Consider the following 18,191-nt stretch of genomic DNA (forward strand, 5'->3'; position numbering starts at 1 on the left):
TTGCAGATGCAAGATGTAGAAGGCTCTACATTACATTACCCCTTGGAATAATAAGTAATATATTGTTATAATAATATACTGTTATAAATGTTGCAAAAATGGTGGTGACAGTTCTATCTTATAATTCTGACTCATTTTTAATTTTTGTTTTAAGCAAGAAACTGAGGTCACATGACTGTCACATATTGCCAGCTAACTGGAGTCTGGGAGGTCTGATGTGTGGGTGCAAACCAATTAAGCTGAGCACTCACTGAAATTGCTTTCTCAGCCAGGATGGAGAATGATTGCTCACAAGTCAAACCACATGTGAGACTGAAAGACTTTACAGGTAAATCTGGTCCAAGGCCACTTCACTTGAGGGGTTGAAACTTGAAATGGTTAAGTGAGAAAGGGAGCTACTTAATTCTCTGCCTGAAATTCTCCAGGTGGAGTATGGGGGAGCCTGACTTCCCAGAGTGGCCACAGGTATGGGATGTCCACCAGAACCAGTGGCTCTCACTCAGTGGATTTTGGGAACTTCCTGAAAAAAGGGCAAGATGCAGAGGACTGAAGAACAATTACTCCTGTTAGACTCTGTTCAGGAGAGGCAATTATTTACTGAGCTCCTGAGCTAGGCCCCTGCATACCAGAACAAACCAGAATGGAGTCGCTTGTATAACTGCCTGGTTATCAAACTGAACTTCCAATGAGGCCAGTCTTCCTAAAGCAATAACAGGCTCCAGCTGGCCTGAATCAGCAAGCTAGGAAGTTCCTTCTGTTTTAGCCACATAAGGGAGTAGCCCTTTGTTTAGCCTCTTCTGCATGTAAAGCCAACCTCCTCTGCCCTGCTCTTGGCCAACTCGGATTCCATTTTCACACACAGTAAAAGCCAGTGAGATCTTTGGATCTGCTGGATCTCCAAAGATCTTTGGATCTTTGTCTTCACACTCTGCATCCTGAAGCTGGAAGCCAAGTTTCCATAAAGCTGCCCGGGCGCTCTGGGCTGCAGCGATGGTGGGTAATTAGGCCTCCCGGGATGGTGAGCCAAGTGTTCCTGACTGGGCCACCAGGTGAGCGCGGGGCTGTGGTAGCCTCTGCGCCAGGGAGGAGGCCCACAACACTACCGCAGGGCCTCCTCACTGGTGCCTCTCACTTAGCTCCAAGAAGCAAAGGTTACATCCATGCAGAAACCTCTCTTGCACCAAGGTTAAGGAAAAGAGATGGTTCTCCTGAGCCAGATGAGTGACCCAGGCCCAGACACGGATTCAGGTTACCCTGGACGACTGGCTCCAGTGTGAGGAGGTTGCAGGAACTCAAAGTCACAGTTCAGAAAAAAACTTGTAAATCAGTGCACGTACCAGTACACCTGTGGGAGCCGCAGGTTGGGCTGCTGCAGAGCAGAGAATCTTCCACAGGCTGCAGAGGGAGTATTCTTAGCTTCAGGGTGGTGGAAGCTGGAGCCAACTTAGCTCATGGCGCAGGAGTTTATGCTAGGTCAGATGCCAAGGTTGGTAGTCAATGGGTAGGGACTAAAGGTACCCAAGATAAGCCTGGATCTTACCTGCAGCATTCCATCTCCCCCTCAGCCTATTCCTGTCAACCAGGCCAAGCACTGCAGGGCCTTCCACCTGGATATGGCCTCTTCAGAGGTTCAGTGCGGTTTCATTGAATCGTGCAGACTCTGGAATTTTATTTTACCAAGCAGTGTGTGTGAGAGGGGATTTAGGAGATTTGGGATTTAAGAGATGCATTTTCAATAGACAGTGTGGAATGAAGTGATTCTCCCCCCCCTAGTAAGCATAGTCCTGCTCTCCAGTGTCCATCCTCTGACCAAGTATGACCCCTGTTGTTCCCAGGTGGGAAAGTGAGGAGGGTGAACCTGGGAGGAAAAGCAGCTCAGTTCTGGATGTAAACGTGGCCTGATACCATCTGGAATGTGCATTGCATGCTGGGGGTGTGTCTGTGACCAAGCTGAGGATGTTTCAGAACTTGAGAATAGACTTCAGGATGCCGTTCATGTTTTCCTTGTTTGTTTCTACTAGAATTGAAACTTTTCACACCTGGAGCAATCAAGATCAGAGTGAAATTAATATTCACAAATCTGCGTGTGGTTGCTCCTCTGCCTCCCTTGGTTGCTCTCCTGCAGGTGGCACGTGCTGTGTGCTCTACGGAGAGTGCTTCCTGATGAGTCTCCTTCTCTTTTTCAGGGGTTGGAAAAACGACCTTGATCCAGAAAGCCAGTGAGGTTTTAAAGTCCTCTGGGGTGCCTGTGGATGGATTTTATACAGACAAAGTCAGGCAGGGAGGAAGAAGGACAGGATTTGATGTCATCACTTTGTCCAGAGCTTGGGGGCCTCTGTCCAGAGTCAGGTACTGATGCTTCATTACTGTACATTTTATCCCTAAGCAATCCTTCTCTCCAAGTTCAGAGCTTTTATAGTCTGATCCCACCAGCATTAAGTTTTCCAAAAGTTCCCTGTGGGGTCCTTGGATGCCACTCTGCCTCCCTCTCCCAAGGGTTCAGAATCTGTGTCTCCCTGGATTTGGGGCTGAGCCCAATGACCTCCTCTATTTTGATGTATCTAGGGCTTGAGAGATGTCCCAGAGAAATAAACAGACCACCACATGAATAGCAAGCATGAAATCATGTTTAATTTGGAATGTGGGCCCCAGAGTCCTGTGCTTTTCTCCCTTGTTAAATCTTAGCCTTGTGTCTGACCCCACTTTCCAGACAGCTTGGGCACTGGGGCTGCGGTCACACTGCAAGGCCTGGTGGTGTGCAGACACACAGTGAGCACCATTCCCAGGGGAGAACAGTGGGGCCAGTGCTCACAGAGCATCTTCACTGGGTGGTTGCTGAGGATGGGGGAAAGTGCAGAAGGCCAGCTGTGTGGGGGGCTGCTGAGCACCAGGAATCAGTGCAGGAGCCGTCCTCAAAACAGTGTCTTTTCTCACAGGTCAGAGCCAATGCCAGGGAAGTGTGAGTGCCAGGTGGGGCAGTATGTGGTTGATGACTTCTTTCGAGCAGTTGGTACTTTCCATCATGAGGAACGTGAGTGTTCCTGTCTCCTGAGCCTGCCTGTGCTTTGCATCACAGGAATTGAGATGGGAACAGAATGGCATTTGCTCTTCCAGGGAGGTCAGATTTGCATTTTGTGGTTTAAACTCTTCAAGCAGTTGAGCTGAGGAAATGCAGCGTGATACCCTGGGCTGCACACTTGCCTCTTGGTCGGCACATGTTGATACTCCACATTAGGGAGAGCAGGAAGGCTCCCAAGTCCAGCTGCCTGTACCCCAAAGACAGTACTGCCCTACCTTCCCTGGGTCTGGAGCCCTTTATCTGTGGCTGTGTTCATTGCTGGCACCAAGGGTTTCTGCATCTGTGTTCTGAGAAATGTGCTCTCACTTTATTTCCTGGGAATGTTTGTCTGGCTTTGGTCTTAGGGTAATACTTGTCTCCCTTCTCAAAGAGAAGAGTTTGGAAATGGTTGGTATTCATTTTTTTTTTTAATGTATGGAAGTCATACAGGTGTAAAAAGTTTTTTATTAGAAACTTTTTAATTACTAGTTTAGTCTCTTTATTTGTTATATATCTGCTGGTTTTTGATTTCTTACTGGATCAGTTGTGGTATTTGTACCTTTTGGCATTTTGTCTATTTCATCTAAGTTATATACTAATTTTATTTTATAAGCTTGATTGTGTTGACAGAAGTTTCTTTCATTTATTCTTTATTTAGCTCTTTTCCCATTTTTTTTTTTCCTTAATCAGTCTACTGAAAACTTTTTCAATTTAGAGGATCTTTTCAAAGAACTAGCTTTTGGCTTTATTGATTATCTATTGCCTCTTTGCATCTGTTTATCACATATCATCAAGTCCTGGATCAAGTTCAGGATCATGAATAAAACATACATAAGCTCATCTCTGGAGACTCTCAGTCTAGCGTGAACACAGATGGGAGATGAGGACAGGGATCCCTCCAGCAGTGCCGTGAGAGCAGTGTGGGGATGGCTGGGCCCAGGAGGCCAGGAAGGGGCTCTGAGGAGCTGAGGTCCACACTGAAAGGAGAAGAGAAGAGAGTGTGGGAATGACTGGGGAGGGGTGGTCCAGGGAGAATCTTCTAGATGGCAGGAGTGAAGAGGAGAGGAAGGTGCTGGGGACACAGGTGCAGGGCTCTGGGGCCCTGTTGAGGATCTTACAGAGTGACTTAGGGAAATGGAGCGGTGTGAACTCATCTCAAGGGTTTTCCACTGCACCAGGACTGAGGTCCAGTGTGCTTCCAGTGGACTGGAAGGCCCTGTGCCAGCTGACCCTGCTGCCTTTGAGGTCATCCGGCTGTGCTCCAGCCCACAGGTGCCAGGGTCATCCCATCCCAGGCTCTCAGGACCTTCCATCTTGGTTGTTGGCACACCATCTTCCCAAGTTGTGCCTCTGCCCCTGAGCACCAGAGCGCAGTTGAACAGCGCAGTGGATTGGTGGTTGCCAAGACCACTGGAGTTCAAAGTCAGCTGCTTGAGGATGCCTCAAGTTGGTGGGGTCTTCTCCCCTGTTGGTGGGGCTTCAGCTCCCCAGCCCATGAGTTAGTTCTCTGCCTCTGCTGCACCCACCACCCCCCTCCTCACCCTCTTTCCCCTGGAAACCTCCCCCTGCTGAGTTTCATGGGAACAGAGAATGTGGTATTTTTCTACCAGATATCTCCATCTCAATGTCCAAACAGCAAGTGAGATGCTTTAATGAAATTCCAAGGGAAGAGTCTGACTTTCAGCATGGATCAATACACAGAATTGATTTTTACTTCCTGTCAGCAGAGTTCTGGGAGAAGAGGGTGCATACCTGATGTCTAGCTGCAGGGTTACATAAACACTCCTGTACTGACCACATCAAGAGCTTACATCTGTCTTCTTCATTAAGGAACAAAGAGAGTTCTGATTAGCATTGCAGACCTTCAGGTGCCAGGCAGACACGGCCCCCCACAGGGCATTTCTACCCAGTTAGGGCTTGGATTTCTTTTCTAGAACAAAAATGTCTCTCCCATCCCCCATATATTATTGTGATGAAGAAAGCAGAAGGAATTAGAGTTTAGTTTTTATAAAAACACAAAAATTAGGTGACAAAAATAGGGGTGTGTGAAGAGACAGGATTTGCTGTTGGCAGGTAGTGACAGGGTGGGTTGGAAGCTCTAGAAACTCCAGGGGAACGGGTGAGACCTTCCATCCAGGGCCAGTGTTGAGCTTGCAGGACCTGGAGAAGCAGATCTGACAAAGTTAAGAAATGTCTGTCATGTGTAAAAGCCTCAATGTGGGTGGAGGGTTGTTTGAGTTCTTTTAAAAATACTCTGAAAAATGTATGGAAAATAATTCTCAGGTTAGACCAGTGTGACCTGCCCATTGGTCCCCAGGGAAGCAGGACTGGCCAGGAGCTGCCAGCACCTTGGGGTGGAGGAGGCCCAGGAGGCTCAGGTTCGCAGGCTCACCTCAGCATGGGTATCTGCCACACTTTGCAGACCAGAGCAGAGATGGAGCAGAGCAGGGACATGGAAGGGGAAGGAGGGAGGCCAGTGCCCATGGGAAAGGTCTTGGGCTTCTAGGAAGCCCCCTGCAGGCCCAGTTGGGTTGATTGCTCATCCAGGGCTGACCTCACCTTACTTGAGAGCTATCACATTGTTTTTCCTAAATATTGAAATTTTCTCTGTCCATCGTAAAAAAAAAAAAAAAAAAAAAGTTGTAAAAAAAGGAAGGACAATGTGAGTTACTCAGGTCTTACCATGGCATAGCTACTGCTGGCATACTTTGCCTGCCTGACTGCCTAGTCTGTTGGTTCAGTCATCCAGAACTGAAGAAACAGCCCCTCCCAGTTTATGGGCCTGGTTTGTTTTTCCTGCAGACTGACTGAGTGATCTGACATGGTCTCATATCTTAATAATCTTCAGAACTGAGGTTCATGATCGACTCTCTGAGTGGGCATTTCATCTTTGATCTACTGTGGTTCCCTCGTGTCAGACACCTTGTTCCCAGTGGGAAGTGATCTTGCCACCAAGCAGGAGCTCTGCCTCCAGCTGGGGCTGGCCTCCCACAGGGCCTGAAGGGCAGCATGGTGTGAGGAACCTGGTCCCAGGGCCATTCTGGTCCTCTATGGTGTGAGGACAGACTGTCAGGCACGTTGCAGGTACCTGATTCACAGTTCTAAGACACTTCCTGGTCTTGATTTGCATTTTTAAGGTTCTAATAATGTTTAAGGATTTCCATTGTTTGGTTTCTTTAGTCTAAATTATTGTGGGATTCTTCTTCCCATTCCCCCTTTGTAAGGCAGATGACCTTTTTATATTTATTGATTCTGTTTTTCTGCTTGTCACTTAGTTCAGTCCTATTCAAATTTAACATAACATTTTACTTTATTTTTCTTCTTCCCTGTGCTTTTAAAAAAGCACTTATGCTGTCAGTCCACCTGAATTTATTTCAAATGTAACATGGGAGACAGTTGGTTTCCTTCCAGATACTTAGCTAGTTTGCTAAAACCGTTTATGAGACAACTCACATTCAATCAGTGTATTTTGTTTCATAAGTCATGTTTAAATGTGTGTGCGAAATGCTCGAGGGCCGTCCCTCATTGATGCTGGCCCTTCATTTTTGCATCAATACTGCACTGTTTAATTACCATTGCAACATTGCCCCCCACACGTTGGTCCTCCTGCATTGTCCTGTGCTGGTGGTAGCAGCGTGGTGGCATTGACGTTACCGAGTGTAGACTGTCCGGCTGGAGGCTCCATCCTCAGAACACTGCCTCTGCATTCCTGTTTTACTGAGGTCTTCCTGGTGGCACAGTTTTACACAGCTCTTCAGGCAGAACTGTCCTGAGTTGTGGAATTGAGGCGTGTTGGAGGTCACATGGGGTGACAGGGACTGTGCAGAGTGAGGGTCCTGTTGATGTGGAGGACATGGTCATTTTCCAGTCAGCCTCCTTCCTGAGGCCTCAGTGGTGTTCCTCTCTCTCCCTTCTTTAGAATCTTTCCTGGGGAGGCTGTTTGCAGGACTCTGAGCAGCATGGTATCCCCTGCAGACCCTACAGGCAAGCAGATTTAACTCCTCCTTGAAATGCGCATTGCACCAAGGTGTGGCACCTTGGGGAGCCAAACCCCCAGCTGGTATTGTAGCTGAACTTCTCTTATCCCCAGCCACTTGCCAGTTGTCACCACCTCCCTGTAGTGGGCAGTCTGTTCTCCCCACTCCAGGTGGTTTCTAATAAAGAGAAGGACAGCCGGTGGCAGAGATAAGAGCTTTTCTCCAAAGTTCAAATAGTGGTAAAATTTTTACTAGCATATGAAACTTTTTGAAAACAGTTTTAATGCTGCTGGTGCGAGGACAGCAATCCCTGCACCTGTGGTCAGGTCTGCTGCCCAGCAGGTCACTGGGGGAGCCTGCTCCATAAGGTGGTGCTCACACCCGTGCCTTGGCTGTGGGGCACATGTGTTCTGCCCCTGGAGAGCAGTTTCTTCGTGGTGAGAGGGGTTTCTTGGACACAGTTCCTGGTTCCTGGGAAGGTGTGCAGGTGTGTGTCACATGGGAGTGGCTGGGGCCTCGGAGTGGGGCTCCTCTTGTTGGACTCCAGGACTCCTCACGGTGCTCTCAGTGTGGGCAGGCACCTGGAGAAAGTGTGCACACCTGCCTTGCAGCAGCTGGGCAGCCTGAAGGCGCTCTGCTCTGTGGGGCTTCCTTGGAGGGGTGGTTCTGGTCATCCTGGAGCATTTGGACGACAGCAGCGTTGCCTGGCAGGGCCCCTCCATAGCTGGGTCTGTATTTGCCAGGGAGAGGGGCCAGAGTGGCTGTTGATCTGTCCCAGGGTCTCACAGCCCAAGCCTCCTGGCTGGTTCTCAGGGCCTGTTTCACAGGAGGGGTTCTTTATGGTGCCCCTCTGCCTGTCAGCTTGTAGGACCTTCTCAGTCCTAGGACAGCTCTCCCAGCCGAGAACCTGTGTGTTGTGGATTTGGCAATGGTGTGCATGGGACCTTGAGGGGCATGTAGGACACCAAGGAGGAGCCTTGGCCTGGCTACAGGCCCTGACAGGGACACTGGGGTGCCATGGAGCACCCTCTGCTGCTGGGCCTGGATGGGAGCGCCCAGTGCTAGTCTAGACCTCTTGGAGCAAGACTCAGAGTTGGAGTCAAGAGGCCAGTATTGCCATGGCACTCAGCCTTGCTGTCTCCTTTCTTTAAACCTGAGGTATTAGGGTACCCTTTATTTTCTTTGTACATGTAAGCATAAGGTGGGGTCACTGTTGGAACCATTGTGAGGAATAAAATATTGCAAGAAGCCAGGGCTTGGGAACCGAGTGCTTGGTGCTACAGGCTCCTAGGCTCACCCTTCTTGTTAGTCTGCACGTGAGGACAGCCTGTGGCATGTGGGGCCCTACAAGTAGTGTGGCCTGGTGTACAGTGATTGTCTCCATCCCCAGGTGGTTTCCTGCTGGAGGCCTCGGACCCAGAGTGTGTGTCATCAATGAAATCAGGAAGATGGAGCTCTTCAGCCAGCCCTTCATCCAGGCTGTGCACCAGACTCTGTCCTCACCAGCAACCATCATCCTGGGCACCATTCCAGCCCCAAAAGGAAAGCTGCTGGCCCTGGTGGAGAATATCTGGGGCAGGCCTGATGTGAAGGTGTTCAGCATGAGTGTACCCTGTCTGCAGGCACCCTGCCCTCACCTGCTCCTCTGACCCCACGTGCCCCTGTGCTGCAACATCACCGAGTTGAATCTTAGGGTTTTAGAATGACACCATCCTCCATGCACTGACAAACCTTGGGAGCCCCTGAGTATCCCAGCCCGCTGCCCTCCAAAGTCCCTCTCGTGCCTCTTTGTCCTCCCTGCTGCCCTCCTGTGTGCCTGCAATTGCCCTTGGCGAGCTCCAGTCATGCCACCCCCACCGCAGGTTAAAAGCTTCCCAGAGGCAGGTGGTGAGTGGAGGGTATGTGGCCTCAGCAGGTTAGAGCAGAGTGAGCACCTGCCTCACTGGTTGCAAGGTCCCCTGGCCCGCTGGTCCTGCTGGGATGTTGCCACCAGTGCATCCTGTGTGTGGCAGTAAAGGACCATGTTGGGGTTGAACCAACCAGATCTGGGAGGTGTGTGCACCTCCTTCCCTTGGCTGGTGCAGACTGAGGACCTACTGTGTGCAGGGCACTGTTCACATCTTGGTGGGTCTGTTCCCCAGGAGCATGGGACCGAGTACAGGAGCTGAGTGTCACATGTGCAGGCAGATGCAGGAGGTGGTTCCAGCTGCTGCTGAGGGCTGGGAAGAGCAGCACGGCCAGGTGGCCTGGTGGTGGGCAGTGCTCAAGGGAGGTCTGTCCCAGGAGGTGATGTCTGAGTGAGGCTGAAAAGGTGTGAAGGCTGAGTCCTTATGTCAGTGGCCTCAGAGCCAAGTGCCACCACCTGCCCCTCTGCGTACCACCTCCAAGGTAGAGGTTTGTGATGACAGTGTCTGTGGTCATGGAGACAGTGGTGCTGGAGGAGCAGGAGATGGCACGTCCATGCTGGAAGACTGGGCTTGGTCCCTTGTTAGCACCAGGAACCCGAAAGTCAAGGGAGGGTCAGGGGAGCTGAGGGCCACATCCAGAAGTGCATGCTGTGTCTTAAGATGAGGCCACGTCCCCTCTCCAGGGGGAGGCTGTCCTCCAGCAGGGCAGTCATTGTTCCTATTGTGGCACAGAAGGCATCAGCTCTGAGAGAGCTAGGGAGGGGGCTGCATGCTCTACTCTTCTCCAGCTGCCCTGGCGCTGTGGGTGTGACCCTTGTGGTTCTGGCTTAAAAATGAGGACCCTCATGTCCTTACCAGCAGACTGAGTGGTTGGCTGATGTGTGTTTTGGGTTCTTTCTGATTCCCAGAGGCAGTGGATGTCTGAATATGTCTGAGAGTGGCCTCTGGCCACAGTGTCCTGGAGCAGGCACCTGTGAGGAGACCTGACTGAGAGGCAGGCAGGGCCAGGGAGAGGGTGTCTAAGCAGAGGGGCAGGGAGGATCCACAACTCCTGAAGGAACAAGAGAAGGCAGACAGTTCCAGGCCCCAGGTGGAGCTGTGCAGCCCTGCCTGGCTGAGTGATTACCAGGGTGAGGGGCGTGCCACCTAGCCAGTGCCATCCGCTCATCAGGTTGTGCCAGGCATGCAGCTAATGGATAACAGACTAGGCCATAGGTCACTTGTCCTGAAAGCTGGGTGTGCTGTAGCTGGAATGAAGGGGTGGCCAGGAGATTTGGGCTTCCAGCCATGGTGCTGGAGTCAGGGCGGGACTGGGCCCAGCATCCTGTGTTGCCTCAGTGACCATCACAGGCCCTGGAAACAAATGAAGAACTGAAAGTCTCAGAGTGAAAGTTTCAGCAAAAATAGATACAATAGAAGAATCACAGGAAGATTTTACAACTGTTAAGTATAGTAACCAAATTAAAACATTAATCTGTGTACCCACCTTCTGAGGATGACAGAAGAAAGAACTAGCAGACTCAAAGACAGAACAGCAGGCAGAATAAAAATTTCAAGAATGAACCCTAGGGACGGATGGTAAACAGTAGCCCAGATCTCCCCGTGTTTGCTAAAGACATAAACCTACAGATTCCAAAAGCCTGCTGTGAACCACAGCTGGGTAAACCAAAGAAATCCGTGCCAAGAACCTCAGGACCAGACCTGTGGGCACTGACTCGAGTCCCGAGAGCAGTGTGGGAGAAGTGGCACCTGACTCTTGACACACCCATTTGCAGCCAGAGATGCCCATCGGTTCAGGGCCCCAGGGTTGGAGGACTCCATCCAGGTAAAGATCCCTCAGGAGCACGGGGGAGAGAGCACTGTGCGGAGGTCGAGCTGTGTGCTGGTGGCAGCGTCTCAAGCTCCTGAGTTCATGTTTGACTGGTGAGGCAGGAATGGCGACACCCAGATGTGTAGGTAGACGAAGAAAGACGGTCTCCAGAAGGAAGGTATCCTCATGCCTCTGCTGCCCAGCAGGTGGGGTGGGGGAGCTTCTGTGGACTGGCCTCACCTCCACTTAGCCTGGTGCTGCTCCCTGCCCCATGAGGCAGGCGCCCCTGCTGCATGGAGGGGACCCACCAACCAAGCATTTGTGGGATGTGTCCAGCCATGTCTGGGTAGAAGGGAAGGTCAGGCAGGGTGGACAGGCCTCTGGAGTGGGTACAAGGTCTCTCAGCATGCCACTTGAGCACAGGCCTGAGGCAGGAGGAGGAGCACGCTAGTGGAGCTGGGATGAGAGTTTGTCTCCTGTGGCTTGCTGTTGAGTTTGGAGGGGACTTTGCCATCGCATGCTGTTGGTTTCTGAGAGAGAAGTCATCGACTTGGTCTTCTGCCTTCTAGTCCACGTCTCAGCATTGGCGAGGTTCTGAGCCACATCACATCCTCTGCAGTGGGAGCTCATGGTGTGATGAGCCTGGCACCCCCTGGTGCCTTGTGTCCCTGACTGCAGTGGGGTTGCTGTCTGGCATCCAAGCTGCAATGCTGCCTACCTGCCCCAGAATGCTCCTGCCTCTGCCCCCTGCTGTCTCCCTTTGGTTCCAGCAGAAGCTGAGCTGCTGATGTCAGCCATCATCCCACCTTGGTCTGCCCAGGTGCTTCCCTGACCTGCTGGGCACTCCTACAGCTCCTGGTCCTGCTGGTTCTGACTGAGGACCTTCCAGACCACAGGAGGGTCTTGGGTACTGACCATGGTCTTCCCGAGGTCATATTGCTCTTTCAGAACTTTGACCATATTTTTTTATGGCTTCTAAAGCCTATTGCTCTCTAAATATAACACCGAGAACTGTTTTTGTTTTGAACTTATTGCATTGTTTGGCTCACGGAAGCTAACTGTGAAAACAGGTAACGGCCATGTTGATGCCTTGGAGGCAAAAGGAGAAAACTTTTGTGGGTCGATATTGGGGGATATGTGTACTTTTCCTAGTTTTCTAATTAACTGGGCAGAGCAGACCAGCAGGCTGGGAGCGTGTGTGGGGTGCTAGGTGTGCAGACTCTCCCCTCCACAGCACATGTGGTGGGGGCAGGATCCACCCATGCCTGCAGTCGGGGGCACTGGCTTGTCAGTGGGGTGCAGACTCTTCTGTGACTTGAGTCTGAGATGTTATTTGATTTTTCTCTTTTATAAAAATATTAATATAACCAAAAGCTACTATAATAATAAGGATTCAGAGCCCTTTAAACTTGCTTTTTCCACAAAGTCATTTTTATTCTTTCAGTTCTCTTTTATGTTGTAGGATTGTAAGCGTACTAGATGCTAGGTCCCAGCTTCTTTCTATTTGGAAATTTTTAGACCTCCTGCTCTTCTTGCTATGTGTATTTTAGACAAACAGGACATAAACTGTTTTCTTCTTAGTGGGAATTCAATACTGTCCCCAGTTCCCCACACCTCTGTTCTGTGGATGCAAAGCCAGAGTCAGGGCTCATTCGCCAACTGCTGGATACTACAAGATCAGAAGTCAATGGCGGTGGGTTCTTTTTGCAGAAATTGAGAAGCAAATCCTGAAATTCACATAAAAATACAAGGGGCCCAGCCAGAATAATCTGGAACATGAACAGTGTTGAAGTACTCATACTTTCTGATTTTAAAATTTACTCCACAGTAGTTGAGACTGTAGTACTGGCATCAGGGTGCACATGTAAACCATTGGAAGACAGTGGAAATTCAAAAATAGACTCTTGTTTCTATGATCACTTGATTTTCCATGAGGGAGCCTGGGCAGCATAATGGGAAAAGAGCAGTATTTTCCACAATTGCAGCTGGAAAACTGGATATCCACATGCAAAAGAATGAAGTTGAACTCTTACTTCACACTGTGAACAAAATTAACTCAGAATGGTTTATAGATTTAAATGTAAGAGGTAAGTCTATAGAACTCTTGGAAGAAAATATAGGAGTAAGTCTTTGTGAACAGCAAGTGGACAAAACCTGCTATGAAAGAACATCCAGAACTCAGACAACAAAGGAAAAACTAGATAAGTCAGACCACACCAAAACCCTAAACCTTTGTGCTTCAAAGGACCCAGCAAGAGTAGGAAGGAGCACACAGAGGGGAGAAGATGCTAGCAAATTTTGTATCAGATGAGCCTGAATCCTAGAACACAAAGATGACTTTAAGAACTCAACAATAAAGTAAAAATAAACCCATAAAAATAGACAGAGACTCTAAATGGGTATTTGTCCACAGAAGCTATATAGGTGATAGGTAAGCCCATGAAAGGCCATGTAGTGTCAGGGGTGGCTGGGAAGGCACACCCCTTGGGGTGCCTGCAATACGACTGAAAGAAAGAAATGGAAGATATCGGGTGTTGGTGCCCTCATGCCTTCTGGTGTGACCTCAGTGGTGCCAAAACTGGAAAACAGGTGCAGTCCCTCAAAAATTAAATTTGAATCCCTCTGAAAACCAGCAATTCCACTCCAAGATATTTACCCAGAAGAATGGAAAGCATGTTCACAAAAACCTTCAATGAACAATCACAGCAGCATTACAGCCAGAACATGGGAATCACCCCAATTCTGTGAAGGGATAAAAGAAACATGATACTTTCATACAGTGGGTGTTATTGGCAACACAAAGGACTGAAGTACCAATGGTTTCACTGTACAACATGTGTAAACGAGTGTCACCTCATGCTGAGTAAAAGAAGCCAGGCACAGATCACATACCTGTGATTCCACTTGCACAGAATGTCCAGGAGAGGCAACATTACTGAGAGAGCAGATAGAAGTGGTTGCCAGAGGCCGGGGTGGGCAGAAGGGGGTAACCAGAAGAGGCTTCTGTTTTTGATAAAAATGTTCTGATGTTAGATAGCGGTGAGGAATGCAAACTCTGAATGTACGCAGTGCTGGGGATTGAACCCAGGGCCCTGTGCTTGTGATGCAAGCACCCTACCAACTGAGCTATATTCCCAGCCCTAGAATTCTACTCTTAAGGTGAATTCTAAGATATCTGAATTATGTCTCCATAAAACCACCCCCCTCAGGTAGAAGAGCCAAGTGGAGAAGAAGTGGCACCACTCCCCTCTCTAGAAGACCTGGTCACCATTTAGACATTGATCCACATCCCTCTCCAACATGGCAGAGAGCCCCACATGGGGAGAAACTTGGTGCCAGCTGGGGTGGCTTCCCCTTCTCACAAAGCCACTCATCTAATCCTGGTTGCCTCCTGAAGACCCCACCCCCACATGCCATGCACTGAGGGATCAGGCTTCCAACACATGAACCTCTGGGGGACACAGTCAACCCAGAGCAGGCCTGCTTGGGGCCAGCTGCTCCTCCACTCAGGCTGCTGGTTCTGACCTCTGCAGGTCTCCAGTGTACCCTCCCTCATACCAGGAGGCTTTGCTCATGTCCCCCTCTGTCCAGGTGCCCTTCCCCATTGACCATCTGTCAGGGTTGCATCCAGGTGCACCCAGCTGTGGAAGCCTTTCTGAGCCCTGTTTCCTCCCACCCAGGCCCTGCCAACTCTCTGGACCCTTCCTGGGGAGTCTTGGACCTCCCCCATCCTTGTTCATGCTATGTTTCCCCTATTCTGCCACCTCCATCAGGTCAGTGTCCTTTCTGTGGTGTCCCACCCTCGGCCCTGTACCCATAAGCATGGGGAATAGGGGTGGCATAGTGACAGGAAGCATCAGCCCTGCCCTCTCCCTGGTTCCTCTGCCCCTTTTGTTCTGCCAGACTGGTGGTGAGGGAAGAACTGATCACAGGGGCAGGGATGCCGGGTTTGCTTCCTGTGCTTGCTTGTTGGACGTCCTTGTGTTGTAAGGGTACTGCCTATGGAGAACATGCTGGGGTCAGGAGGCTGAGTTATGGTCTGAACCTTGTCAACCTTGCTTCTCTGGCTCAGCCCCCTCCTCCTCCAGGTGAGCCAAGGCCCCTTGCAGCACTTGGGTCCTCCAAGTCCCTGGTGAGCCAAGTAGATATACTAACCTTGGGAGCATGCTCGGATTCTGGGTGTCCCTGGATCTCAGTCATTTGCTGCTCTGGTGGCTGCTTCTGCTCCAGGGTGACTGTCCATCTTCCCTACCCCCTCCCTGCCTTCCTTACAGCTCTTGGTTCACACTCTTCCCAAGTCAGGATCCATCAGCACTCAAAGCTGCTGTCCCTTCTTATTTATTTATTTATTTATTTTGTTTGTTTGTTTGTTTAGGCACCAGGGATTGAACCAGGGTTGCTTAACCACTAAGCCACATCCCCAGCCCTTCTTATTTTTTATTTTGAGACAAGATCTTACTAAGTTACTGAGGCAGGTTTTTAACTTGGATCCTCCTGCCTCAGCCTCCCGAGCTGGTGGGATTGCCGGTGTGTGCCACCTCACCTGGCCTGCTGTCCCTTGGGCTGTCTCTGTGGAGCTGATGGTGGGACTGGAGACACCTGTCCTGTCTCAGTCCTCCTGCTGGCCTCCCAGCCTTCCCGGATCTCAAGGCAAAGGAAAGGAGGGAATTCTGAGGCCTGCTTCCTACTTCCTCCCACAGGTCACCAAGGAGAAGAGAAACAGCCTTCTACTGGATGTCATGGCCTGGGTGCAGAGCTGTGGGAAGTAAGGCCGGCTGGTGCCTGCGGTGCTGCCCTGTGGAGGTGCCCAGTGGAGCACAGCCTCCAGCCCTGCCTCTAGCTGCATGCCTCCATGCATCTGGACCCTGCAGCCGGGGAGGCTGACAGCTGTTTCCATAAATGTTTGGCAAGTCCAGGCAGCCTTGGGCTGACCAGCAGCCCCTCATGGCCTGCTCATGCTCAGGGCTTTCTGTTCATTTCCTCTTCAGTCATGTGCATGGCCAGGGTAAAGCAGGAACTGAGCAGAAGCACTCAATCCCTGGAATTTGTCCCCTTTGAAGTTTGTCATTGTGTTGCCATTGGACAGCGAGTTCACTGCCCATCAATTTTGTATGTCATGGAAATTAAACCCCTCTCTGGGCTTCTGCACTCCAGCACTGAATTGTTATTCTTCAGAAAGCCTTTGGGGTTCCCTCCCCACCTCTTGTGTATTCTTTGTTAGTTGCTTAATGAAATTAAAGCAAACGTGGTGTTTCAAACACACAAGTGCTTGTGTGGGTGGCCTTTGGAGTGTCCTGCCATTTGCCACTCAGACTGAAGGGTGACAAGGCCTGGGCCCAGGTTCCTTCAGAGACCTGCCTGGGTGGTGGGTTTGGGTGCATTTTTAACTTTTTGAGCCTTGTTTCCCTTCCAGGAAAAGGCAATGGCTGTCCTCAAAGCAGGTGGTGAGACTGCAAAGTGAACTGAACTCTGCTTTTGTCTTAAATTAGGAAACCGATGAAACCTACTTCAAAACAGATGGAATGGCTAGTTTGGGGTTCATGCTTGTGGGGGCAGGGGTGTTGCTCTGCCTGAGTGTGGAGCTGGCTCCATGGCCTCGCCATGGGCACTGGGACCAGATGTGAGGGGGATCTGGGCCTGAGTGGCTCTGGAGCATGTGCCCTTTCCAGCACGCCCTGTGTGCCTCTGTCAGGCCTTCTGCGGGTTTAGTGTGCACATGCCTCAAATCTCACAGGCGACATGTAGCTGTGATGCTGTGGCAAGTCCTGCTGTGATTCCTGTATTGCCATGTCAGAGAATGCTCAGGGGCACATGGCAGATGTTGTACAATCCCTATCACCAGGCAGGGGCCTGAGGAGGGGCACCAGCAGTCCAGCAGCTGGACTGGGTCTTAAGGAGAAATGCCCTCAGGGGCATACAGAGCAGATGCAGTGCTGCTCTTGTGAAGAATTTTGGCTGGATGAGAGGCCAGTGGGATGCAGAGCAGGTTGGGGAAGGCTTGCTGCCCTGTGCCCTCCTCTCCTGGCAGCCCTGGCCAGCCACTCCACGCCAGGCTTACAGATTGACTCTTCTTAGCTCTGAATGGGTGGCTTGGGGAGGAAAGGATGAACCTTTAAAACTGGCCAACATGGAGATGCTCCCTGTAAGGTCACAAGTTCAGTAATTCACCCCAACCCCCCACCAAGTCCCAGGGAGCTGGCAATGGCAGGATGCCTTGCCCCTCCTTCCCTGCTGCCTTGGCAGGGGCCATATCCAGGAGGACTGGCTCTGTGTGCTGACGAGTGGACAGGAAGGGAGCCAGGGACCAAGGCACAAGCAGGTCTGTGGGCAGTGAGGCACTGGTGTCAGGGGTCCAAGAAGCGTTCACCAGACAGAAGCCTCAATACAGTGCAGAAGGGAGCCATCCTTAGCGTGAGGGACATGTTTTAGAAATGGCAGCAGACTTGCAAAACTCAAGCACCAGACCAGGCAATAACTGTAAGTACTTTAATTCCCAGAACAAAGGCTGTGTGAGTGTGCTTGTGGTGGGGTGGGTGGCCCAGCACAAGTGTGGAAGACAAGTACGAAGGCTGGGGAAGCACGTGGGAGTGCGGGCAGGTGGAGAAGCCACCCAGACCCTGGCCTCCAGACCTGGTCCACTTACCAATGGAAAGGCATTTGAATTGTTCCAAATGTTGGTGAAGATGTGTGAAAACACTATAACTTTCACATATGTGTTTTTGTCTGAACATACTCATTTGACTTGAGCACTCTATCCGATACCCATGTAAAATTTTTCACTCCAGTTGGTATGAGAATTATATTTCTGGCCCATGGTGATATTTTGTAACATCTGCTCCTTTCATATGTATTTTCCCCTCAGCCTCAGGTAGTTTTCTCTCATTCAAGCGCTGGTCAATATTCAGGTGCTGATTTGGGGAGATTTCAGTGGATCTCTGGAGCTCCCTCTGTTTGCAGCTTGGAAAGGAGAGAACTCCAGAACCTGAATAGGGGAACTGCACTCTGTTAGGAACTCCAGCTCCTAGGGTCTCCCCACTGCACCAACACCATCTTTTCATCTCAGAGAGAGACCACACATTTCTCCTGTGTCTGTCTCCCTTCATAGCAGCCTGGACGCTCCCTCTAGGCGGGGAGCTGGAAAGACTACAACCATATGCCTTGGCATGTTTGTGTCTCCCTGCTGTGAGATCACTGTTCCATGATTTCTATTATCCTACATTTGAAATTCATTATTTTATGTTTCTGAATTTTTTTTCTAATTGAAATCAGAAGTTCAAATCTGGTCCATGATAGTCTTCTCTGGAAGTAGAAGCAACCTAATTCATGTTGTTTACTTAATTTCTTTAACCTGGATGTGCATAATGACTGTAGCCATTCTCCAATCCAGTGACATAAATACCATGACAGTGGTGCAAAATTTGTTCTCATACCCATTGCCT

At 50.3% G+C, this 18,191-nt stretch overlaps 1 pseudogene; it reads left to right on the forward strand.

Annotated features, from left to right (window-relative positions):
• The first annotated feature begins 1,015 nt into the window (after positions 1-1,015).
• LOC124961055 (cancer-related nucleoside-triphosphatase-like) lies at positions 1,016-15,521 on the forward strand (annotated as a pseudogene).
• The last annotated feature ends 2,670 nt before the right edge of the window (positions 15,522-18,191 follow it).

Source organism: Sciurus carolinensis, chromosome 12 (assembly GCF_902686445.1).
Source record: "Sciurus carolinensis chromosome 12, mSciCar1.2, whole genome shotgun sequence".
NCBI lineage: Eukaryota > Metazoa > Chordata > Mammalia > Rodentia > Sciuridae > Sciurus > Sciurus carolinensis.